This window comes from Ictidomys tridecemlineatus, chromosome 1 (assembly GCF_052094955.1).
Source record: "Ictidomys tridecemlineatus isolate mIctTri1 chromosome 1, mIctTri1.hap1, whole genome shotgun sequence".
Taxonomy (NCBI): Eukaryota; Metazoa; Chordata; class Mammalia; order Rodentia; family Sciuridae; genus Ictidomys; species Ictidomys tridecemlineatus.
In genome coordinates this window covers 20,136,695-20,164,374 of record NC_135477.1, presented here as the reverse complement: position 1 = coordinate 20,164,374, position 27,680 = coordinate 20,136,695, and the positions used below count along the sequence as shown (strand labels likewise).

At 37.1% G+C, this 27,680-nt stretch overlaps 1 pseudogene; it reads left to right on the top strand.

Annotated features, from left to right (window-relative positions):
* Positions 1-4,838: 4,838 nt before the first annotated feature.
* LOC144366124 (melanoma-associated antigen F1-like) lies at positions 4,839-5,500 on the top strand (annotated as a pseudogene).
* Positions 5,501-27,680: the final 22,180 nt, after the last annotated feature.

The window sequence follows — 27,680 nt, the reverse complement described above, 5'->3', positions numbered from 1 at the left end:
TACATATATACATACATACATAACATAATTAAATAAAATGAATTTCCTTATTAATCTTTGGGTAATCATCTTCTCTCTCTACTCCTTAGTTTCTCCTTTGGTAAAATAAAATAATAGAGATTAAAGAAAAATAGTTTTTGCAAGATGTAACATAAAATATATGATTCTGCATTTGAATGTTCGGAAAATATTGCATTCTGTGTTCCTTACAAAATCAGCCTTCATGTTAACATATTAAAGGTTCTGAGGTATGGCAGGTCAGAGACTTGCTCCACTTCAATTTTCCCAGTTTATCTAAGACTTAATGGACTAGGATATCCTTCCTTTCTGAACTCCAATTCATACAGCTCATCAGATACTGTGATCTCTGGATCTCTTGAGGATACCTGAAGGTATATAATTCCCAAGGTTTCTTGGGTTCTTTGTGTGGATTAATACTCTGGTATACATGCTATGTGGACCACCTAATTGAACAGTAGGAGGTAGAAATCCTTATTAGAATTATCCCTTCTTTACTCTTTCCATATTTAAGGAAAAACGACAGGTAAAATAGTGAGTGCACAGCTTATTTCCCTTTGTGTATTCTCAGAAATGCACATGGAGTGTGTGTGTGTATGTGTGTATGTGTGTGTGTGTGTGTGGGGGGTATGTGTATGTATGAACATGCAGGTGTTTGTATACAACTTTCCCACATTTCAGGCTTAGTAGCAGAGACCATGGGGTAGGCAGCTGACTTCTTCAGGGTTTTGTCTTGTCATCCTGATACTCTAGGAAAAGGGAATTGTCTGCATTAGTTTCTTCATTTGGAAAATGGATTCAAGGCAGTCTTCCCACCTTATTATGAGGAGGTTGAAACCAAAATGTGTAAAATTGGACTTGAAAAGAAATGACTTCTCATACTAGAGAAATGAAGTCATTAAGAATGGGAGTTGGATTTAAAGCTATAAAAATTATGGAAAACCCAGATGAGAAGAACTTTATTTAAAAACTAATTTCTGAAATGAAAGACCTAGTAAGTCTTCTTTGAATTTCAGAAGCGATAATTTTAAGACAGAAATAAATGAAGTAATTGCATGAAGGTTGTTATTTTTAAAATCATCCAAGCAGTAACTAAAGTAAAATTAATGAAAATACAACTTAAACAAGGGATTGGAGACACTGACAATGACACTCCACTACAGAAGATTCTTAGTTATATAGCAATCTGTGAAAACATTTCTCACTTTTGCAAGCTAAACTTAGAGTCTCTCTGGGCTGAAGAAGAGGTCTCCAGGTAAGCTAGCCTAGCTGTCCCCTAAGTCCCCTGTATGATACCACACAAAGTTTTCAAGAATGAAAATACATCTCTGCTATAACACATTCCTTGTTGAGTTAAAAAAAAGAATATCACCCAATCTGGTGCACTCTGTGTTTACATCAATGATTATATGGAGAATATTATGCTTTCCAAATGAAAAGTAACTAAGTTATATGACACCTATCACTGATGTCACATCATAAAGAATAATTACACATCACACAAAAAACTACACATTACCCAGAACAAAACCCTTTGTGAAGTACATAAGATATTGTAAGAAATGCTTGAAATCACCAAACATGAAATGGGAGCATCTTCAAGTCATGGATTTCACTGCTTCTTGGAAAGAAGAGTGAAGAGTCCAACAAGAGGAGTCGTGTCTTGTGCTGCAGAGCTGGCTCTGTCTCATGTATGGTACCTCACCGCCACAGCCATGTCCCAGGAGTCAGACTTTGTATGGACTTTTGCTACAAGAAGTATCATCATTTCTGACAGTTTTCTCCACTATTATATGTTCACACTGTAGTCTAAACTCTTCAGTGTATCTTCTACTTAGACTATAACTCCTGTGAGTTATAATCTTACTTCCTTCTTTTCTCATCTCTTAGCCCCTAGACCAGGGGATATTCACAATAAACAATCTTTATTCATTGGCTACATGAGAAAATAGATGTAAAGATAAGTGGACTAGATTGTAGTTTTGTTTTTTTTTAATTATACTTTTCTAAAGGTAATTGCCATGCTGAACTTCACATTATCATTCATGGCCATCTTATATTTACTATTACATATAGATCCCTAAAGGATAGATAGCATTGTTTTTGTTTTCAAAATATATTATTATTATTTTTTCTTTCTGTGGCTTGCAGTTATTCACTTACATTCTAATACATTGTATAAATATAACATTTTATATATCTGGGAGTTCCCCTCATCTGAAGTTTCACTTTCCATGGTTTTAGTCACCCTTAGTCAATTGCAATATGAAAACATTACAGGAAAATTCTGGAAATAATCAATCTTTCTCAATATTTTCCCAAAAGAGTAAAAAGCAGAGATACTCCACCGCTCATCCTAGTGAGTGGCAGCATTTTCCTGCACCAAACCAAAGATACCACCAGGGCTGGGATGTGGCTCAGTGGTACAGCAGCTGCCTGGCATGTGAGAAGCCCTGGGTCTGATCTCCAGCACCACGGAAACAAACCAAAACCAAAGATACCACCAGAATAGAAACCCACAGACCAAATCCTTTATGAACATAGTTGCACTATCCCCAACCAAATAGCAGCAAATAAATTTGACAGTATGTTAAAAGAATTATACACTATGACCAAGTGGAATATATTTATAGAATGGAATACTTCAATACATGAAAACACGTCAATGTAATATGCCAAATGAACAGAACAAAAGGGAAATTGAAAGGAGTATGTGAACATCTTACTTGGTGCAAAAAAATTTTTTTTGAAAAATTTATTAGCCTTTTGTGATAAAAAAGTACATGGCAAATTAAAAATAGAAGGAAACTACTTCAATAAAATAAACTGCATATGAAAAAATCCAGTGAATATCATACTCAATAGTAAAAGACTGAAAATGTTCCCTGTAAGCTCAGAAACAAGTAAATATGCTCACTTGAAACACTTCTACTCAGTATAATAGTAGAAATTCAGTTGGAGGAAGGAGGCAAGACAAAATAAATAAACAATACCCAAATTGGAAAGGAAGAAGTAAAATTATCTCTGTTTATAGACAATGTAATCTTACATATAGAAAAGACTAAATATTCAAAATAAAAACTGGTATATCTAATATATGGATTCAGTAAAATAACAGGATAAAAAGTCAACACATGACAGATGCATTTCTATACATGAACAATGAACAATTGAAGAGTAAAAGTAAGAAAAAAATCTACTTATTATCATTAAAAAGCATAAAATACTCAGGCATTCAACTTAACCAAGGATAGGGAAGAAAATGAAATCTACAAAAGATTGCTGAAAGAAATTAACGAAGATTTCAATAAAAGATAACCCATGTTCAACAACTGGAAGACTTTAGACTGCCAATATATTTTATCTAATCTATCAAAATCTACATGATATTATCTGTGGAAATAGGAAAATAATCTTAAAATTCATGTGGGACCCTAAGGCATCATGAAAGCAAAAATAATCATGAAAACAATACATCTTGAGAATTCATCCTACCTGATTTCAAAACACACTATACAGAGAGCTACAGTAATTAAAAGTGTGGTACTTCTAAAAAGATGTGTACAAGCTAATAAAATATGTTCTAAAAAGAAATCCTTACATATATAAGCACATGAATTTCAACAAGGGTCCCAAGACATTTGAAAGACAATCCTCTCAACAAATGGTGCTGGAAAAAGTGGTTCTCCACATGCAAAAGTTTGAAGTTGCATCCCATACATAGTGCTTTTATTAGTTTGGGCTACTGTAACAAAATACACAGACTGCGTGTCTTATAATAAGAAAAAATGCATTTTTCATGGTACTGGAGGCCAGAAATGTGAGATTGGGGTGACAGCATGGTCTTGTTTTGGAGGGAGCCCTCTTCCAGGTTTCAGGTTACCAACCTCCCATTGTATCCAAGTATGGTAGAGAGAAAGCTAGCTAACTCTCTATTTTTTTTCTTTATGAAAATACTACTCTTATTCTTGAGGCCTCCATCCTTATGGCCTAATTACCTCTGTCAGGCCCCTCCTTTAAGAAACCTCATGTCAGGGTATAGGGTTTGAATATATATATTTTGGTGGATACAAACTTTTAGTCCATTCTGATTAGTTAAAATCAATAGAAAGATTAGCTTAAAATGAATCGAAGACTTAACTATAAGACCCTAAACTATAGAGTTAGGCAACAGATTCATGACAGTAGATTTGGCAATGATTTTTTGGATAAGACATCAAAGGCACAGGTGATAACAACAAAAACAGACATACTGAACTCCACAGATTTTTAAAAGACACTATCTAAAGAGAAAAAGGAAACACCTCTGGGAGAAATTACTTATTAAATCACATTTCTGCTAAAAAGATCAATATTCAGCATATACAGGGAACTTTCAAAATGTTAACACCACTACCAAAAACAATGCAAAATGTACACAAGACTTGCACAGATATTGCTCTAAAAAAAAAGGTACAAACGGCAGTAGCATATGAAAAGATGACCAGGATCACTGATTATTAGAGAAATGGTAATCAAAGGGCAGTGAGATAATGTCCATTAGGGCAGCTAATATATAACCAAACAGAGCAGAACAGCTTTGCAGTGTGGCACAGCAGCCACAAAGCCTCTGTGTGATGGTTCTTATTCCTCCTCCCACTGACCCCTTAACCATCCAACCCCTCCACTGGGGTTCAAGCTGCAACTCACATATCTCTTCTTCTGTATGTAATTTACACCTCTTTGAAAACATTGTGCAGAAACCCTAAAGCAGGGGTCTCCTGGTCACCTGGGCAGAGAAGCAGAAGGCTGGTGGCCATAATATCCATCCTCAAGCCCTGATGGTTTCACAGGAGGAGGCCCAAGACCCTCTTGCAGGAGAGCCCCAAGGAGAACCTGGCACCATGAGAGAAGAGGGAGCTGCAGAACCAACCCTTACCACAAAGGGGCAAGGGCCTTGGCAGCCAGAGCCTCGGCACAGTGGGGGCCTACTGTCCTCAGAATCAGACAGTGGCCAGATTGGTACAGTACCTGTTACTGAAAGACAGGTAGAAGAGTCTCAACACACACTCCAAATAGGTGAAATGTTTTATGGGAGGCTGGAAGGATCTGGTCCCAGAGATCACTGCAAGTCCTGCAGAGCATCTGCTGAATGTTTTTGGTTTCAAGCTGAAACAGTTCAACCACAACACCACACTTATATCTTGATCAATAAATTATCATATCTTGAGAAACTGGAGGAGAAAGAGGATTTGAGAAATGGTCCCAGATTTAATGTCATTTAATGATGTTCTGGGGTCTTATCTACATTAAAGGTAACAGCACCAGGGAGGCCCACGTCTGGGAAATGCTGCCTTGGTTGTGGGTGCATCTCTCAAAGTTTTATTTTCTCTTTGGGTATCCAAAGAATCTTATCATGAAAGATTTTTGCATAGGAGCAATACCCCAATTGCTTGTGGGTGTCTCACCAGTCCACCAAAATATGAACAATCATACCAACTAGTGACATCTGCTTTGTGCCCAGGAGATCAGAATTTAAACCATACTCTAGGTTTTTTTAGTCTAACTCCTTTTACCCACAATCCCCAGAGAAAATTACACTATATATAAATAATTTATTTCCTAGACAAATCTCCGACTTCAAGCATTTTTAAGCAGGTAATTTTAAATAAAGGAATAGTAGAATTGAGAATATATTTTTCACTATTCAGTAATTATTTTACTTAGAACATATAAAAATGGATTTCTAAAGAAAGGTTATTAAAAGTTTTATTGGATCAAATGGAAGTTTCAAGTTTTATTAGCAAAGAATAAAAAGACTAATAAGAATTGGTTTAATGGGTCTACATGCTTATTTTCAATGGAGCGCATAATGAATTTGGGAAGAAAATCTGATCTGACTGAATTCTTGCTAACATATTTGTACAATGCTGAGCTATGATTGGACAAACATAAAGTTAATGTGTGTCCTTTCTACTCCCCCACTTCCTATATCAAGCTCAACCCTTGGTTTGCCATCAAGTGCTTGCCTCTGCTCACCTTTGCCACTACCCTGTCAAAGCCCCATTGGTCTTGACTGGAGTAGTTGGCTAGCTGGTCTCCTATTTCTGCTCTTGTATCTCTTGCACCTCTTGTACCTTGGAAGAAATCATTCTTCCCAATACAATAAGGATGGCCTTCCTTGTGATGCTTATGCTCTGTGTCCTAATGAGATGCTGTGCTTTAGTTCTCAAATGCAACCCGTCCCTTCTCCATAGTGATAAATCAAACTTACAATTAAACTTCCTTACTCTTCTCTTTGGAAATTGTCCACTAGGAGTACATGCCTTGAGACATTGGTCCCTACATTTCCCCAGGAAGCAACACAAACTTTTAAGTGCCCTGGCCTTCCCTTAGCTCAGGACAACTCAGCCAGATTGGAAAATTCACCATTCCCCCACCCTCTCCCCCCAACACTTGCACAAACTCAGCTTAATAGTGTGGTGAATTATTCCATTTCCACCTAAACAGATTCACTTTAATAACCCTTCAGATGTGCCAAACACTGTGCTATGACAAAAGCCAGGATAAATCAATGCCAGTTTCCATCCAGAAGGAGACTGTGGTCTAACAGGGGCTGACAAAATGTCTTAAACAGATTCTTAGTCCTCTAAATTATTTTACTTTAAATCAGTGGTCTAAATTTCCTGCAGATGGGACCACATTATATAATTTGGTGATTTTATCTTCCATCTCCTATCTCCAGCTTCATCCCTCACAAGAATTGTTTAGAGGATGCTCAATAAAACCATGTGTGGCTCACTCACTCATCACCTGTGCCATCTTCTCACACATACATGGAAGCCCAAGGCTCCCCAGACACTGAAATAATCTATAGGTAAACTGATGGATAGATAGATAGATAGATAGATAGATAGATAGATAGATAAATCGCCCTTCACAAACTACAGAAAAACACCTATGCACCTTTGAAATACTACCTTTTCTTGAGTATTCAATATTTCTCCAGCACTCATTGAGGTCTTTGCTCTGGGCATCACATTTACTAATAAATAGTCTTTTATTTATTTTTCAATTCTCTGCCCATGCTCTCATACTCCAAATTATATCTTTCAGATTATGTTCATTTCACATTTCATCTTGACAGTTACCACCTCAAAATCCTTCTTCTGTAAGCAAAATAATTAAAACAAAGAAGTAGAGGTCAACTGTATGAATGAACAGAGAAATATTTACCTCTAAGGATCATTAGGGGAAATTTGGTTCTTTTGTTTTAGAATACAGCCCTGAGGGTCCAAGTGATTCGGTGACTTGCTTTTGGCTACGACCAAAGAGCAGTGTTGGCATTAGTACTCCTGGATCCTATTGCCAAAATCTAGTTTTCTCTTCCAATTATTATGAAGCATGATTTGATAGGGGATTTTCTGGGCACGTAAACAGGTATTAACAATGATTAATTCAGCAATGCCAACCCAGTTCCTTTTTCCTGACTCTGAAAATCTATCTAGTCAAATAATGTCACACTAAGGACTAATGAAAAGAGTAGGAAAGAAGACATCATATTGACCCCAAACTCTTCTGAGACTCTCCTAAAGAGGCTGAGTCAAGGGATAAACTACCTTAAGAAAACCAACACACACAAAAAATGAAAGGAATTCTGAACATCCAATTGATTATCTCTCTGGGATAATGGTGAATTGTGTTGAGTTGTGAGGTGGCCTGAAAGAGCTTCATTCGTAATTGAGGAGTTCAGAGAGATGATAATTATGAGGCATTTCATCCAACTCTATGATTTTATGGTTATGAGATTTTCAAGGTCTATATGTTGAAAGCCACAATTGCCTTAATATTAGTAATAGCAATACACATTGAGCTCTTTAAAATTGCTGTCATAGTGCTAAGTATTTTATATAGCTGATCACATTCTTTTCCCGTAGCTTTACTGAGATATAACTGACAAAAAATTTTTATATAGTTAAGGTGTACAAAATGATGTTTTGATACATGTATAAATTGTGAAATTACAACTACAATCAAGCTAATTAGCATATCCATCACTTTACAGCTACCTTTGATTGTGGTGAGAATACTTAAAATTTTACTTTCATCAAATTTTAAGTATACTTTTTTCATAACAGTCACTCAATACCATATTTTAGACAGGACGAAACTAAGGCATAGAAAGAATATTTTATTTATTTAGCAAATTCCAGTGTCATAAACTAGTTCCGAGTTAAAGACCCAGAGAGACAACCTCCTGATTCTTCAATAGAAGATGGAGTACATATAAATAGACTCAGCAATTTTTAATTTTTATTTTTACTTTTTTGATGATAGAGATTGAACAGAGGGCCTTACACATGCTAAGCACTTGCTCTACTATGATCCCAAATGCTCCATTTTCAAAGTCGAAATGAGTGACAGATTTTGACATCAGTCTAATTAATTCTTGAGGAATATTATGTATATCATTAACAGAAAAATTTATAGCAAAATATTCATATTTATCAATAGAAAACTATAATTACTTGCATATCTGATTAGCTTTGTTTGGGTCTTTTGTGAAGCAGATATTAATATGGGTAAAATGTACAAGTGATTTATAGAAAAAGGGTTGGGAAAGTTAAAGGGTGAGAGGAGTAAATGGGAAGAACCTCCAGATCATAATTAGGTTCTGAAACCTCTAAACGGAGAGATGCGTGGAAGGAGGACTGAAAGGAACAGTTCCAAAATACAGCATTGTTCTGAGGAAGTCTCCACCTGGCCAGGCGTCTGTGATGTTCAATAACATGGAGAATCTACCTAAGGCTGCCTAAGAGCCCACTGAGAGTGGTTTCAAATTTGACTAAAGTTTTTAGGGTCATTTTAAAAAAGATAACTTCCTCATTCCTCATCACATCCTCTCCTCTGTGTGAAACCTATACTTCAACCCAGAAAAGAAGACAGAGAAAGGAATCTGGATATTTTTCTATGTGTACCTATATTGAGAATTTTACTATCCAAGAACCAAAAGAATGTATGGTTAGTTACTTCTAGGAGAATGGCAGATATTAGGGCTATTGCACCTTCTCAGAGACACACCTTTACCACAATGAATCATGAGTCATTCCCATCAGGCAATGGATCTGGCGTTAATGCCTCACATTTGCTTCCCACATTCTAAGCCTCAGTAAAAATGATATATCTAAGTCCTGAGTACAGTGTGGGTAAACTAAAATACTTACATGAAACATATCAAGTTTTTACTGAAGTCGTAAGAGCCAAACACAATATAATTACCGCAAATGTACTTGAGAACTAAAGGAATCTCCTTTATACCTCTCTCCTAGGTAATGAATGTTTCTAATTCTACAGTTATAACAAAAGGCACTAATACAAGCAGTCTAACTTTACCATTTTTAATGCTAAGATGTTCGTCTTCTGACAAAAATGTGTGCTCAAGTGGCAACGTTGGCATGTATATAAAATTGTCCTCTACATGTCAAATCCATGTACTTAGCTTTAAAAGTACATTTTTTTTTGCAATATCTCAAATACAAGATAGAATAAAATCAAGATAGAGACAAGGTCTCTTTACTACAAAATGTATCTTATTATCTAGTAATTTTCTTGAAATGTGGAAAACTCTCTATAACTGTCCAATGAACTGTTTTTGAAATCCATGAGCTTGCTGAGATGGATAGGAATTACAAATACACACAAAAAATGGAGTATTGATGATATTTAAAAAAGCAAAATTAAACACCCTGTAAAGTTTGAGACTGAAATTTCAAGATGTATCTCAAAACTACATAATATTAATAGAGTGACAATGGGTAGGTAGATTAGTTTTTATAAGTCTCAGTCTCCTCATCTATAAAATGAAAATCAAAAGATGTATGCCCTTTGTTTCAGATTTTAAAAGAAAAAAAATATGCTGGTTATGTGTTCAACAGCAAATATTCAGTAATTGGTAGCCATTATAAGAAAGCAATAAAAAGTGTTGGCTGGAGTGTTTAGCTCTAAATCCAATTGTCTGGCTACAAAATTACAGTAGGATTCTTATTGTGTGACCTTAGAAAATTATATAATATCGCTGAGCTTCTATTTTTGCCTCTGTAAAATGGGATAATGATAAAAATTTTCTCAATTTGTTAAGGAAATTAGACAAGATAGTACATGTAAAATCATACCTAAATCTGTGAAAGATATATGTGGATCTTTTAGTGAGTGTCAGATAAGATTGTAATTATTGTATAAATTCTATAATAAAGATAAAAATGTATTTTCCCCATCAGTAAATGCCAGCCTGGAGATGATAGCCTTTGCAAAAATGAGATCTTTATGTTAAAATATAAAGTAAAAGAGAAGATTATTCCAGAACTGGAATGACTCTCTTCTAAATAAAAGTCACAACATGTTCTCAAAATATTTCCAAAAGCATTGTTGACATTCTGACTTCCACATCCCAAACAGTCTTCGTATGTAATCCTGAACCCTCTGTCTGGAGCCCAACTTTGAGGCTGAATCAATTACACAAAACTTTCAGGATGGGAAAGTATCTGGCTATGGCATCTCATGCATCTACTGGATTTGCCATTTTTAAATGTAAAAGTTTCTAAATTATTAACTTTCCCTAAAGTGATATTTGATGGCAAAAGTAATATCTGCATGAAGTATTAAGTGATTTTAAAGAAGAAGAGCCAAGTAATTTGACAGAGCATAATAATTACACTGTCAAGGAATACAAGTTTCCATTTTCTCAGAGAAATCTCTACTGCAGGGTTTTGGTTTCTCAAGCTGTCATCAAGATGGTCAGATTTATTTTTCCTTTAATTGCACCGTGACAGCTATTTGATGGAAAATGTGTATGTGGTACTTGCTTTTTATGAGGGTGCAGAATCCATGACATCATTTAAGTATTTTCTCATGTACAGTTAAGATCCTGATATGCTTCCCAAGAGAACTAGAGAACAACTGGCATTAAGGTCCCCGTTCTGTTCATCAGATGTGGTTACCTGGGTAAGAATGATGAGCTGTTCTGGGCAGGAAGACAGACATAGCATCTTCCAAAGTTTTCCCATGAATTGAAGTTCAAAATAATTGCCCACCAAAGAATGTAAACTTTATTGTTTTTTCAACTATTCTGAGGCATCTCACTTTTTAACACATAAAGAATACAGAGATAGATAACAGTCTAGAACAGAGGATAAGGGGAACAATTTAAAATTTGCATCCCTCCTTGAATCAGCATCCCTCCTTGAATCAGTGTAATTTGTCCACATTTGTTCTAACTCTGCAAAGACCATTTCTATTTAAAATCATGCATTGAAAGAGATTCAGAATATATGAGACTAGTATCTCATTTTGTGCAAGGTTCTGAAAGCAGTAAGCAGTCATCCTATGTGTCCCATTCCTCAGGAGCCTTTAATTGAGTTGAAGAATTACAACTTGTGTTTATGTCCTTGAGATTTTAGTACAGTGTTATAGAAAAAGAGAGAGCCTGGCAGCACAGAAAGTGCTACAGAGATAGGTAAAAAAAAAATGTCTGATATTCCTTCTCATAATACTGCACTGTGATTCTATGCATGACTACCATGGAGCTGAGGAAAATGTACTGGGATGTAAATGAAGGGAAAATGAGGTGATTTCTGGACCTTACCCTATTTATCTCCTCTTTGCTTCTGACCTTGAGCAGATCTTCCACTCTATGTTTGATCCTGACTTCCATGTCTGATTTTCATGCATGGATTGGATGAGTTTATTCTTGTGAAACTAATTGCCTTGTATGTTGTTTCAGGCTGTGTTAATGTTAAGATTAAAAAAGAGAAGATGCATATGATAACGGTAGCACAGGATCCATCCTGGGTACACAGCAGGAAAAACAAACTCTCAAATTATTTAACCATCTTTTGTCATCTTTTGCATCACTACCTCATCACCACCAGTATTATCCATGACTTTCTCTCATGATTTTATCCTGCAAGATGTAAATCCAACTTTATCCCCTTCTCTAAATATTCCCCAACTCTACTTAACATTTAAGGCAAAATAAACACCTTCCTCTTCTCCATACCTCTTGTGTCCTTTTATGACCTCTCAGTGAGTTCTTCCCTTCACGACTTATTCTTTCTCTTCCTCTCAATCATTATACCTCCACCCTTACCCTGACTGCAATGGCTTAGAGCATGTTTTTCCTTCTGGTAAGAATGAGGTCATGTTGTCCTAGAACAGTGAATGTCATAAGGTAGATTAGTAAAAAGTGATAAATAAGCGAATAGACAAATATGTGAATGTCCCAAAGTTTTCAATTTGAAAGCTATATGAAGTAAAGAACAATTCTTTCTGAACAGGGACTAACCAACCCAAACTACTCTTTCCTAAAGCCATGGTTTTTGAGGAAGGTTAATATCTTCCAAAAGTCTCAAATAGTTTTACATCCAGCAGGAAACACACTGGACACTCATTTGTGATTGATTTTACAGACTCAAAACTATTTCCTTCTACATTGTGCAGAATCATGGAGGAGCTAGGAAATGTAGCAGGGGAATTAAATGGTTTGGTAAAGGTCTTTACACTGACTCCTGTGTCCCCAAACAATAACTGTTTTCCCCCTGGTTTATTTAGTAATATATTATAATCTAGTCCTATTAACCAGTACCTTATGGCAGGAAATTGGCAACTGGTAAAGAAGCCACTGACTCCCTGACCATCTAAGAATCTGTGGTCAAGGGACCAGTTGTCTAACACTGGACAGCTGAGTAGTACCAGTTGTAGACTCCTAGTCTCTGTCCCATGTGGAGGTCCTGTCTCTGAATCAGCTGAGAGTTGGATCTAATGATCATACTTTATCCCAAAGGTCCCTCCCTAAATGACCACAATAACCCTGTCTGCTAGATTATTTTTACTATGTAGGCCGTGAAGCTCTTACTCTTCCATGTTTAGCACCTCTTGTGAAAACATCCCTAATGATACATTAGCTAACAGGCTGCCAAGCCCCCCATAATAAGTCCTATTTATCATTCAGCTATAAATTTTTTCAAAAGACAGAGCTTGTCGACATTGAGTTCTGATGCCATTTTATTACTGCTTGCTTTCCAACTGAGGAACTCAGAGGATGGGTGAGAAAGAGGAAGGAAACTTGGAGGGAAAGGAGTGAGAAAGGAACAGGGAAAACATAAGGAGAAAAGTGAGCATTTCCAACAAAGCCAGAGTGTTATCAAAGGTTGGAGGAGAGAACACATGGGAGGTACTCTCAGTAAGCCAAAGACCGAATGAGGAACCAAGAAAGAACAAGAAATGAGAAGATGATTTAAAAAAATATAAAATGGCCAGGAGTGGTGGCACAAGCCTGTAATCCCAGCAGCTCTGGAGGCTGAGGAAGGAGGATCATGAGTTCAAAGCCAGCCTCAGCAAAAAGCAACACACTAAGCAACTCAATGAAACCCTGTCTCTTAATAAAATACAAAATAGGGCTAGGGATGTGGCTCAGTGTTCTAGTGCCCCGGAGTTCCATCTCTGTCACTGAAAACAAACAAACAAACAAACAAACAATTGAATAAAGAAATAAAGCAAGGGATGGTGGTACATGTCTATAATCCCAGAAGCTTGGGAGGCTGAGGCAGAAGGGTCATGAGTTCAAAGCCAACCTCAGCAAAAGCCAGGTGCTATGCAACTCAGTGAGACCCTGTCTCTAAATAAAATTTACAAATATACAAACCTACAAAATAGGACTGGGGGTGTGGCTCAGTGTTCTAGTGCCCCTGAGTACAATACTTGATACTCCAAACAAACAAACAAACAAACAAACAAACAAATAAATAAAATAGAAGACTTTCCTCATCAGGGTGGTCCTGTTAAGTGTTTTTCTTTCTTTCCATTGAATTATTGAATTAACATTTATTGAGCCTCTGTTTATTATGCCTTTGTCAAGTGTTCTATACAAGCTATCAGCTGTGTTTATTAGAATGTAAATTTTGTATAAATTCCAGCCAGTAGGAGGTGCAGGTTCTCAGTGGCATAGAGTTTTCAGAAGCCACGGCATATGCCAACTAGAAAACTGGAGTTCTGCTGAGTATTGAAGACTCATTAGAATCTGAGAAATATAAACAAGATCTCAGGACACTCTAAGCCTTATGGGCTGGAAAGATACAGAAAAACACAGCTCACTCTAGGGACCTGCAGTCCAACAGCCCTGTATTCACTGACAGGAAAAGAACCAGGGCCAGCCAGCAGAGAACAAAGGTAGGACTAATGAGGGAAAAAGAAAGTAAATTTGGAAGATAAAGCAGAATGGGGAATGGATGAGGGAGAGAGATAAAGGGAAATCTGGTTGCAAACCTTTCCAGTAGAAGGAGGATCTTTGAAGCCTAAGATGGAAGACCCAGTTTCAGAGACTCAGTTTCTATCTTGTTTTTCCACAATCTCTAGAAACTTTCCCTCATTTGCATTGTTCAAATTGGCTTATCACATCTATATTCCAACCAACAGGAAGCATGGGAAACAAAAGGAAAGGTTTGTGTTGGTTAGGTTTTCATCACTATGACCAAAATTCCTGACCAGAGCAACTGAGAGGATGAAAAGTTTATTTTGGGTTCAGGGTATCAGAGACTCAGTCCATAGTTTATCAGCTCCATTGCTGTGGGCCTTGCATAAGGTAGAGCATCATGGAAGAAGGACATGCTCAATTTAAGACAGCCAGGAAGGGGAGGGGGGGGGAGACAGACAGACAGACAGACAGACAGACAGACAGACAGACAGACATAGATATTGTGTTGCCAGGGACAAAATATAAATCTCAAACACATGCCTCCAGCAACATGCTTCCTCTCACCATGCCCAACCTGCCTACACTTGCCACCCCAGTACAGTAGTCTTTTCAGATTACAAATTCATCAAATGGATGAACCCACTGAATAGGTTAGAGCTCTCGTAATCTAATCAACTCACCTCTGAACATTCCTGTCTTGCACATAAGGTTTCCAGGGAACCTCATATCCAAATCATAACAAGACCTTTGTCTTCCCTTAAAGAGATTGATCACCATGTTTTTCACTTCTACTTACATCCTACTGGCCAGAACTCTGTCTACATGGTCACAGTTGGCTGCCAATAAGGTCTGAGAAGATAGGATTATTTTGGCTCACTGTATGATTTCTATTAGGACATGCTTTTAGAGTAGCCTGCAGTTCTACCAGTTCATTATCTATGACATCATTCTTTAATCAACTGTTACCTTCACAACATCCCTGAATACATACTGTGATCTGGGGTCTGTACCCCTAGTTTCTTGCAGAGTCTGGAACATTGTACTCATACAGCGAGTACTGCCGGAATTAATAAATTTAAATACTCTGAACACATTGAGCAAGCAGTGGGCATATGGCCCAAACAACTCTGTTGGACTCTGTTATGGGGGGGGAGGTGTTATCATGATATGCAATGCTAGATGTATTATGTGTTGGTTATGTGACAAGTTCAGAGCTTGAGAGAGCTACTAAGTTCTTTCCTCAAAAAGATTGCCTGCTCTGCCAGATTGTGAGGGCTGAAGGTGGAGGTCTGAGGAATGAGACAGGAAAAGAGATTGAACTAGGGAGAAAATAGAATTAGCATTTCATAACTATAAGACTGGTTCATGGACAAGTAAGTAACCTCTTTAACCTTTGTTTCTTTCTTTTTCATAAGGACAATGGGATATAGACTTTTGTGCAAATGCTGGCTATGATCATCATTGTGGGAAATGTAAAGGCAAGATTTCAATGGAAGGGCCTGCTCTGTTTTAAAACACACAGAGACATGTGATTAGTTGAGCACAAATGTGTATCTGGCGAAACTTAGTGCCTGGGACTCTGCTGATTTGTAATCTGTGCTGATTCAGTCTGTGCTGATTGTGATTAAACTGCATTCTTTAGGAAGAATGGGGTGACAATAGAAATACACTCATACAATAAATGGGACAGTAAAACCTCTGGTTAAAACCACCTTTGTCAGTTACCATTTGAGTCATTTTCTAAAGTAGGCACCCAAACCATGGCCTCTCAGAACTTACACAGAGGATGAGATAAAAATAAACACAGTGGCCAAGACTTACATCAGTGACAGAGCCACTTAAAAATATTGTGAAGAGTTATCCAAAATGTAACGTCTTGGAGATAATAATTGTATAATCTTATAGAGCTATGGAAGTATATCAGCATGTGTATATGATATCATCTACTTAGGACAGCAGTCGTCTTCTATCAGGGAATCTCTTTCTGCACTCTGAGGTCTTATTCTGGTTGGAACCAGCCATTCGTATATCCCCTACTTCCCACAGCCTGGTCCCTACTGGAACCCACAAAGGAAGTCTTGTAACCTGGCTGGTCCACTCACTCTTCTCAGTTTTCAAAGTCAGTCATAAATGTCAAAGCATATTTGAAAGAAAACCAAGAATAAGGATCACCTAAGACTCCAAGCTGTTCTCATATCTTAATAATATGGGGTGATACAAGGAGCTGGATACACAGGTTTAATTTGTTAAAGAAAACGAACATCCCCGAGTGGACCACCTAGGTGGTGGTACAGATTGGTTTCAGAGATGTACTGTGTGGAAAACACAAAGGAAGATGAGGTTTTCTATAAGTATGTAAATTCATATATGCGAGTTTGAGAATTGCTTGGGTTATTTCTTGACCTGCTCTAGTTGCAGTCTACTGTAAATAAATCAGTGCATGCAGATTCCCATTGCTCTCCCCCCGTCTGTCATTCAGTGTTCTTGCAATAACTGTGTGTTTGGGAAATAATTCAGTTTGCCCATTGGCTGCAGTTGTTAGATGAAAATGCATTGTAGAACCCGTCACAGTTCACTGCTTTATCCAGCTCACTGTACCTGGAAAGGCCAAGGCCACAGATAGGAGGGGTATAGGGAGTCTGATAGCACCCTCCTTTTTCACTTTGCTAGTTGATTACCCTGAGCATGACTTGGTTGTTTTTTCTGGACTGTAAGTATTAGATATTGGGCAGAACAAATCAAGGGGTTGTTTCAGCAACAGTATTTGGAGACTGATTATGTCTGATATCTGTGGATTCTTTGCAACCTAGATGTTCTTTGGTTAAACAGATGCCTCAGCATTCAGGGATGTTAAAGAAAGTTTGACTGTCACTCTGTATCTCACATATTCACCATAATCCTGTATTCCTCACAGCATCTGAAACCACGGCTGTGAGAAGAAGTGATTCTGACATTCATTCTCTCATGGATTTATCCTGGTCCACACTTAAGAAAGACTATTTAGAGTTTGCATTCCCTAATGATAGCATAAGGAAATTAAGAAAGCTCTTTACAAAAGTTTTTAGTGAAGAGAATGCAAAAATGTTAAATCCAGAGAAGCCGCCTGTTTCAAACACTTCATTTTACACATGGGAAAACTTGTGGAAAGTCGTTTTAACTTTCTGGTTCTGAGTCATACAAGTTCATTCATGGTCATATGAAGAGAGCTCACAGATGCCCTTATCATCAACCCAAATCCTACAAAGTGGCTAACAGTTTACTCTTAAGAGTTTGCTGAACTTAGATTTAAAATAAGTATCTGCCGATATAAAGCAGCTTAGTGACCTCAGTTACATTTTAGATATTTATAAATTGAACTCAGGGAAGGTAATTTTCCCAGTCCCTAGAATGTACTCTATAAAATCAATGTGAATCTAAGTGCTCAAATGAGATTATCTTGCAAAGCCCTTGACACAATGCATGGTGCTAGATAAAAGCGGGCTAATATCAACATTAGTAGAATTATTATTATTGCTACTTATCTGAGTCCATTTTGTGCTGCTGTAACAGATACCACAGAATGGGTGATTTATAAAGAACAGAATTTATTTTTTTCTTACTTCTAGGGTCTGGGATGTTCATTATCAAGGTGCTAACAAGTTCAGCCATCTGCTTCCAAAATGGCACCTTGTCACTGAATCCCCCAAAGGGGAGGAGTGCTGCGTCCTCTCATGCAAGAGGTGGAAAGGCAAGAGGGTTGAACACTGTGAGAAGTCATTTAAAAAAAAAAATAAAGGGCCTTAATCCCATTAACAGGGGAGGAACCCCCATGACCTAGTAACCTGCTAAAGGCTCTGTATTTTAACACTATCACATTGGCAACCATTGAGTTTCAGAGGGGACACATTCAAGCCATGTGAACTAAATCATGATACTGTTGCCTCTCTTTAATAGAGTTGGCTTCCATCAATAACACACTTGTAAATTTCCCTTCCTTCCACACATGGATGTTTCTTCATCATGATTCCCATTCCCAAGCTGCATTTGATCTCTTCCTCAAATCTCTCCTATTTGTGTCCTCTGCATCAGATGCCAAGCATCTGCATTTCCGCATTTCCCCCACTTGTGATTTTTTTGCCATTAGATGCTAAATCACCATCATGAGAAAGTGCAAGCGACAGTTTGCAACCTTTTATCATTATAAACTTCACTCTGTGAAAACAAACAAAAAGCACAGAGTTTGGAGATCAGAAGGAATATCAAAGTATATATACTGTTTCAAGCAGTTTGAACTTATGCGAGTCAGAATATAAAATGTGTTACTGCTAAGGAAGTAAAGAGATTCCGTTAATGAAACCGATTACTTCTGATAACAGGACTGTCACTGTTGTTTGCCACATAAAAGAATGGACTTGTTAATGTTGAATGCTAGTTTCTTTAACGGAAAGATCATTTGTTCATAATGAGGTGTTTCCCAGGGCCAGCACTTTATTAATAAAGATTAAAAACCTTTCTGAATTGTCAGAGGTTATCTCCCTGTTCATGAAACCCTTCCAATAGTATTTTGACTGTGAAATGAGGGAATGCTGGGTACTTGCTCCCTGTGACAATCCTGATGTGTTGTCTCCTATAGGAGCTTAACTGCATCTCAGAAACAGCCTGAGTCCCTTAAGGTGTACCCCAGCGTTACCCCTGTGTCACTTCTAGACTTTAACCTGGGGAGATTCTATAGAATAGGGAATTGAGAGGAAGAAATCTTAAAATTGCAGAGCCAAAGTAAAGAATCATGATTGGTAGAAAAAGCATTCAGCTTCTCTTTGTCTTCCCTCCTTGCAAAATCAAAATGATTTATAGAACTCTCTCAAGTGTTTTCAACTTTCTCTCTGTCTTCCTCTTCAGTTGCCTCTAAGCTGGCTTCCATTTCTCTACCAAAGGAATCACCTTAAAAATCATTGATGCTCTCCCGATAATTAAAGACATAAGTAGTTTTAGCCTTTTTCATACTTGACTTTTAGATGTAATTTCCCGACAACTAAGACCTAGAATTTGTTGGAGATACTCAGCTATGACTTACTGAGTGGAATAGTTTTCTGGGATATTGCAATATAAACACTTGCTGAGAAACCCTGCTAGACATCTATTCACAGTATCATAGAGGCCAACCAAGGGACATGTCCTCATCAGGTCCCATTGAAAAATTGTTCCAAAGGCTACCAGGGGAAGTCAATGGTACTGCAGCCACTGGTATTTCCAGACACCTCGTACTGCAGAATGGAAGTGCAAGAACTGCTCACTGTAGGAACGCTTGGAGAGAGTGGCAGAGCTAGGAAGAGCAACTCCTCCTTCATCAGGTTCTTCTCCAGAACACTCAACTGGCAAACCCAGTATAAACCTACCTGTGAAAGACTACAGGGTCCATCTCTATTATTACAGAGGAGGAATATTGGGTAGATATGGATGGGAAAAGCAATACATTGATGTAGGATATATCAACCTAGACAGCTCTACTGAGTTTAGAATTCTCTTATAAAGTGAAAATTGCTATTTAAACATCTCAAAAAACCGTAAACTTGACCTGTCCAGGACGAAATATAAGCTCTTTCTCCCCAAACCTGGATCCTTTCCACTACTCTTTCTGTTTCTTTCTCAAAGCCAGAAACTTGGGATTAAGGATTAACACCTTATTCTCACTTTAGACTGGCCAAAGGGGAGGGAGGAGAGAAAAGGGGACATAAGGATAGGAAAGATGGTGGAATGAGAGGCACATCATTACCCTAAGTCCATGTATGACTGCACGAATGGTGAGATCTTACTTTCTGTACAACCAGAGAAGTGAAAGATGGTGTTTCATTTGTGTTCAATGAATCAAAGAGCATTCTGCTATCACGTACAACTGATTAGAACAAATAAATAAATAAATTTTAAAAAGATGTTAAGAGACTGAAAAACAAAAGAAGAAGAAAAGGGCTGGCATGTAACTCGGTGGTAAAGAGACCCTGGGTCTAATACTTAGTTCCTAAATAAATAAATAGGTTTGAGATGGGGATATTACCATGCACTATCCAGGTGCCTAAATTAAGATAAATATATCCTTATAAAACAAATGTAGGGGAATATTTAACAGGCACCAAAGAGAAGAAGGCATTGGGGCATTGGTACCACTAAGGCAGAGACAAAGGAGACACAAGTGATATAGCCTCAAGCTGAGAGCACCATCACTCTCTAGCAGTTGGAAGAAGAGAGGAAGGAATTCTTCCTTAGAGTCCTCAGAAGGAGTGCATCCCTGTCGACAGAGATTGTGTTGGACCCAGTAAAGCTGACTTGGCTTCCAGAACTGTGACACAATATATATTCCTATTGTTGAAGCCACTAAATGTGTGGTAATTTGTTACAGCAGCCGTAGGAAAGTAATTCACCCTGTCCACAGCACCTTAGTCCATGCTGCCGTGGTTTATTTCTAGAAATGTTTCAAAAATGTCCACATTGGTCTTCCTAATTCATATTACCTTCCAAACGAATCAATTTCCCACATTATACCTAAAGGAAATTTACTAAAATAATTATCTCTGATCATGCCATTCCCTAGCTTATACCATTTCTTCAAATAATTGTTCCTAGGATGGATAGGATGAACATTCTTAGGACAATTGCATGACCTGCAGTAGCATGCATGGCTCAGTCACTGCCTATCTTTCTCTCCTCCTCTCATACTTCAGACTCCCCTTTCTCTCTTATCCAATCAAACTGGCCACACCCATTTTTGCCCCTTAAACTCCTTGCATTCCTACTAGATCCTCTCAAATGCCTCTACCTCATCATCCTTACTAACCCCGACTCACTCTCAAGGTTGCAGCTCATTTGCATGTCCTCCCAAAGTCAACCCATTGTATTTTATTGTCTCCTGACATAATGTACTGCTGAAGTTATAATTTTAATTTGTGTTATGTGTGCTTCTGTGTTTGTGTATTTGACTAAAATCCCTCAGAGTACCAGCTTTAATAAGGTAAACTTCATGATAGCCAAAACAACGTGATTTCTTCTTCATTATATTCCCTAATATATCATGGTTGATGCTCAAACGGATAAGTTTAATATATATCTTAGGAGACCACTCATTGCTATGCCAAGAACTAGGGCACTGCATCAAAGAAATTTCTCTTTTGTTATTGAGATTTATATATGCAGGCCTAAATCTTACCCTCTATGGGACTCTTCTATTTGGGAATGTGTATTTTAAGTAATATTCTTATTCTCTGAAAGTTTGAAAAGAGGAAATTACAAAACAAACATTTCCCATTTTCACACTTTTCAGAATAAAAAACGTAAAAATTTGCAAAGTAACTAGTCCTATTCTGTATCATGCACTAGTTTGGTCTGGTTTTTAATTCAGCTTTATACACTAAAACCATTACATGCATTTTTAATTTTTTAATTTACATGTATTGATTTTACATATTAACGAGGCTCAGTGTGATATTTCTATACATTCAAAAAGCATGCATTGACCAAATCCACAATATTTCTTTAAATTAATTTTTTACAATTTTTTTACAGTAACTCTTTCATATATAGAGGCCATAGACATAGATATAGGGGAGTTATAAGTCTATATTAGGAATGTGTGTGTATGTATATATTCTCCCAATATAGACTATAAACTCACTCTTTGGAAGAGCAAATAGAGATTTATGTTTCTAAGTAAACTTTAACTGGAACACAATACATATGGTCTAATGCTTGAGTGGATCAGACAGAAAGCCAATGACCAAGGCAGTCAGATCCTTGATGTCAGAGGAGAAAAAAATAATAGTTAGACAATCTAGGGCAGAGAGAATTTACTCACTGCTGGGTAGAAAGGTTAACTTGGCCACACAGTCCCATTGTATTCTGTGTTTCCCATAATCCAATATAAGACACACCTAAATGACTATGCTATTAAGTTAAATTGGACAGCTTTACAATAAAGTAAGAATATAGTCAAGATCTGCTTTCTAATTCTTTATTAACTAAAGCCAAACTTTCCTTGGAAATTCAGAAGGACAGATTTGTTCTTCTTTTACTTTTCTTTTGTTTTCTGCAGAGATAAGAAGGTAGATCTTCAGATACAGAGGTTGAAAGACAATTTCTTTATTGTGCATTTTAACTGCCATCAATTTAGGATGTGGTGTAGTTCCATGCCCTACATCTTGTTGGGTTATGGAAAAATTCTATGTATCCCAATTTCCTTCTTCAATTGGCTCCCTCTGTATGGTCAGACTGTCTTTTCCTGAGTGATAAGACATACTCTGAAGGATCTCAATATTTGATGAGTAATGACCTCCATCATTTTCATGAAATGATAGCAAAGCAAGAAAAATCAGTCCTAGACAGTTACAGAAAACACATTGCAAGAGAGAAGGAAAAGAAGAAAAAAAAATGCACAAATACACTTTCCCTCTTGCCATTTGGTTGTACTTGCGCCATTCAATAATCCTATTTTGACCTTTGAATGTAGAATATCTAATATATTCAGTTGACTTCCATGTCAGTACTCATAGAGAAACTTCTTGGCCTAGACTTGAATTTGATAACTAGTGAAGGAGCATAAGTATTGCTTAAAAGACTTATGGACTATTTTGTCTTAGCAAAGAGTCCTTTCTGGGCCACAAAGTCTCTACAATAAGCCTACCTAGAATTCTGTATACCCTTTCCCAGAGTAACAACTCATTCCTGTCTAGTCACGTTAGAATTTACAAACAATTTCATTTATAATGCATTAGGGTCACTCAAAATTTAACTTGCCATATACTAAATCCTACAGGAATTCAAATATTGTCTTTACCCAGTAAAAAGTCTCAAAACTGTTAATTGGTTGTTTGTACATGAATTTTTATACTGCTGTAGAATTACTTTTAGTTCAATTCTACTCATCATTATTTATGGAGATTCTTCAGTTGAGTGCTAATTTTCATTTTGTGGTATATGTCTTCTTTTTTTTTTCCTTGAATCAGTTCCTGAGTTTGTCATCTCTAATATTTTCATGCTAAATATAGGATATAAAAAAAAAACTGTTACAAATCATGTAGCCAATTAGCACTGTAGTTAGCCTGACAGCAGGAGGAAAGAAAAGCAGAGATTCAAAACTTTTCTAATCAGGGCATTTTAAACAACGCAGTCGTAGTTCTGAAGACAATGTTGCTTCCGCCTCTGGGGCAGGGGGTTGGGGATGGCATCAGAGTACAGAATCCCAACTAACTGTGCCAAGTGAATTGCAAAATTTATTTTTCTTAATAAATGTGCTTGTCTATTTCTTTACTTATTTCTTGTGAAAAGAAGATAAACAGAAAACCTTTCAGGAGAACTATAATTTTCACTTATTTCAGATACATCTAGAATCAAAAATATGTGTAAAGCAAACTTCAAGGTAGAAGTCAAATATTTGAATTTATCTTTATTGTGCACTTTAATTGCCATCAAATAAGGGATTTAGCTCGATACATTTTAAAATTATTAATCATAATTATTGAAACTTCAGAGGTGAAGTATTTTAATACCTAAGCCAAAAAAGGCTCTCTATGGCTACCCTCTTGGACATCAAAGTTATATATTTGATATTCCACCTCTAAATGCTCAAAACCAATATGAGATTAGTGAACATTGCAAGTATGATCAAGAGATTAAAAATTATGTCATACATTTAAACCACAATTTTTCCAGGCCAAATTGAGAGAGATGAAGAGTCTAAAATTTAAAATGCCAACTAGTCTTAATACAAAAATATTCTAATAATGCCAGCTTAGTTTTCACATGCAACTCAACAATAACAAAACTGAGTCTTTCTAGATAATTGCTTCCATGGATACTAATATTAGCATGTGTTAATTAAGACTGAACAAGGAGCTCGGGTTGTGGCTTGGTGGTAGTGCGCTTGCCTAGCAAGTGAGAGGCCCTGGGTTCCATTCTCAGCACCACATAAAAATAAGTAAACAAAATAAAGGTATTATATCCAACTACAACTATTAAAAATAAATATTAAAAAAAGACTGAACAAGGGCTGGGGATGTGGCTCAAGTGGTAGCGCACTCGCCTGGCATGCGTGCGACCCGGGTTCGATCCTCAGCACCACATGCAAACAAAAGATGTTGTACCCGCTGATAACTAAATAATAAATATTTAAAAAAAAAAAGACTGAACAAAATAGAATAGACTATCTGCTTAATAACAAAATAATGGAACAAATAAAATAGTAATGTATGATCTAGAAAAGTCCTCCTTATGAAGATACAGTAAACCCCTAGTACACTGAAGCTACATATAAGAGGAAGAGGTTATAGGTGGTTGACATTAGAGATGGTTGCATATGAACCCTTGATAGTGTGCTTTTTTGTTATTTTTGGTTTTTCTCTTGAATGGTTCATATCTTCTGCTGCAAGGGAATAATGAGATCTTAAGGCAAGAGACTTTATTCTGTTCAGTAAGGCTACAAGCTGTTAGCTGGCTGGTACGTTTGAAACTACCCCTGCCACCTGAATTGATCATTAAGCTTAAGCCTGATTCTCTAACCTGGGGAATAGTTCACTTCTAAGCTCCTACGCTTGTTGCTGAATCAGTACCCCAGAGGCTTTTAGATTAAGGGCCTTGGTTTCTAACTGGCTGTTGGATGAGGGCTCCTTTCAGAAGTTTCCTGCTACATAGTCCTCTTCAAAATGGGAGCTGGCTTTATCAAAGCATGCTGTCTGTACAAAGGACAACAAAGAGACTACAGTGGCAAGACAAATGTCACAATATCTTATAACCTAATCACAGAATGCCATCCCCTAATGTTATTATAGGTTTTCATTATACCCAAAGTACTTCAGGAGATTACAAATGCCATGAATGGCCGCTAGACAAAAATCAATGAAGGCTATTTTAGAAGCCTGTCTACCACACAGTCCTAGAACTGTCAGGGTAGATTTTTGTCAACCAACAAGAATTCCAAAGGTAATCTGAACCCTGCCAAAGATAAGGGTTCAGAGCTGAGCAGCTGGTCATCACTGAGCCCTGCATTCCTGGTCAGGAAAGCTGAGATTACAGGCTGGGATTATGTCAGAGCCAGCCTCCAGAGGGAAGCCAAATATGCTATATCAGGAATTTATAACCATTTTGGGATCTAAGGATGCCTACAGGCTAAGATTGGTGTTGAATGGTAGCAATGAAGGCACAGATCCATTCAAATGCTCTGCTCTGCCTGATGGTTCTCCATGTAGCTATTTGAGGTTGAAGCCTTGGTTTTACATTTTTTTTCTCATTTCCTTCTCTAATATCCTTTCACAGGAATTGGAATGGACTTCATCCACATACATCATCTAATAGACCTTTATGGTTTGAAAGCCTGATTACAAAGTATCAACCAAGATAACTCAGTTTTCCATCATTTCTTTTTTTTTTTCTTTTTTACAAAACTGTAGATTACAAACTCCATTATTATCCATGGTGTAATGGAGTATGCATTTTAGATTTTATCTATAGTTTCATATTTTTTTTTCTTAAAATTTATTTATTTATTTATTTTTATTTGTTCTAATTAGTTATACATGACAGTAGAATGCATATTGACACTTAATACATAATGGAGCATAATTTCTCATTCTTCTGGTTGTACATGATGTAGAGTTATACAGGTCATGTAATCATATATGCACATAAGGTAATAATGTCTGATTCATTCTACTATCATTTATAGTTTTATATTGATAAGTAAGAAGGTGATAACATTGACTACAACTACTTCCATAGATAAAACATACATAATACAAATATCCTTCTAAATATATAATTGAAGACAATACAAATTTATTTTGAGGCCACCATTACAAGGTAGAAATTTATATATATATATATATTTTTATTGGTTGTTCACAACATTACAAAGCTCTTGACATATCATATTTCATACATTAGATTGTAGTGGGTTATGAACTCCCAATTTTACCCCAAATGCAGATTGCAGAATCACGTCGGTTACACATCCACAATTTTACATAATGCCCTATTAGTAACTGTTGTATTCTGCTACCTTTCCTATCCCCTACTATCCCCCCTCCTGTTCCCTCACATCTTCTCTCTCTACCCCATCTACTGTAATTCATTTCTCTCCTTGTTTATTTTCCCATTCCCCTCACAACCTCTTATATGTAATTTTGTATAGCAATGAGGGTCTCCCTTCATTTCCATGCAATTTCCCTTTTCTCTCCCTTTCCCACCCATCTCATGTCTCTGTTTAATGTTAATCTTTTCTTCCTGCTCTTCCTCCCTGCTCTGTTCATAGTTGTTCTCATTATATCAAAGAAGACATTTGGTATTTGTTTTTTAGGGATTGGCTAGCTTCACTAAGCATAATCTGCTCTAGTGCCATCGATTTCCCTGCAAATTCGATGATTTTGTCATTTTTAAGTGCTGTGTAATATTCCATTGTGTATAAGTGCCACATTTTTTATCCATTCATCTATTGAAGGGCATCTGGGTTGGTTCCACAGTCTAGCTATTGTGAATTGTGTTGCTATGAACATCGATGTGGCAGTATCCCTGTAGCATGCTCTTTTAAGGTCTTCAGGGAATAGTCCGAGAAGGGCAATAGCAGGGTCAAATGGTGGTTCCATTCCCAGCTTTACCAGGAATCTCCAAACTGCTTTCCAAATTGGCCGCACCAATTTGCAGTCCCCCCAGCAATGTACAAGTGTACCCTTTTCTCCACATCCTCACCATCACTTGTTGTTGTTTGACTTCATAGTGGGTGCCAATCTTACCGGAGTGAGATGGTATCTTAGGGTGGTTTTGATTTGCATTTCTCTGACTGCTAGCGATGGTGAGCATTTTTTCATGTATTTGTTGATTGATTGTATGTCCTCCTCTGAGAATTGTCTGTTCAGGTCCTTGGCCCATTTGTTGATTGGGTTATTTGTTATCTTATTGTCTAATTTTTTGAGTTCTTTTTATACTCTGGATATTAGGGCTCTATCTGAAGTGTGAGGAGTAAAAATTTGTTCCCAGGATGTAGGCTCCCTATTTACCTCTCTTATTGTTTCTCTTGCTGAGAAAAAGCTTTTTAGTTTAAGTAAGTCCCATTTGTTGATTCTTCTTATTAACTCTTGTGCTATGGGTGCCTATTAAGGAATTTGGAGCTCAACCCCACAATATGTAGATCAGAGCCAACTTTATCTTCTATCAGACACAGAGTCTCTGATTTGATATCAAGCTCCTTGATCCATTTTGAGTTAATTTTGTGCATGGCTAGAGAAAGGGATTCAGTTTCATTTTGTTGCATATGTATTTCCAGTTTTCCCAACACCATTTGTTGAAGATGCTATCCTTCCTCCATTGCATGCTTTTAGAATTTTTATCAAATAAAAGATAGTTGTAACTTTGTGGATTAGTCTCTGTGTCCTCTATTCTATACCATTGGTCCACGCGCCTGTTTTGGTACCAGTACCATGCT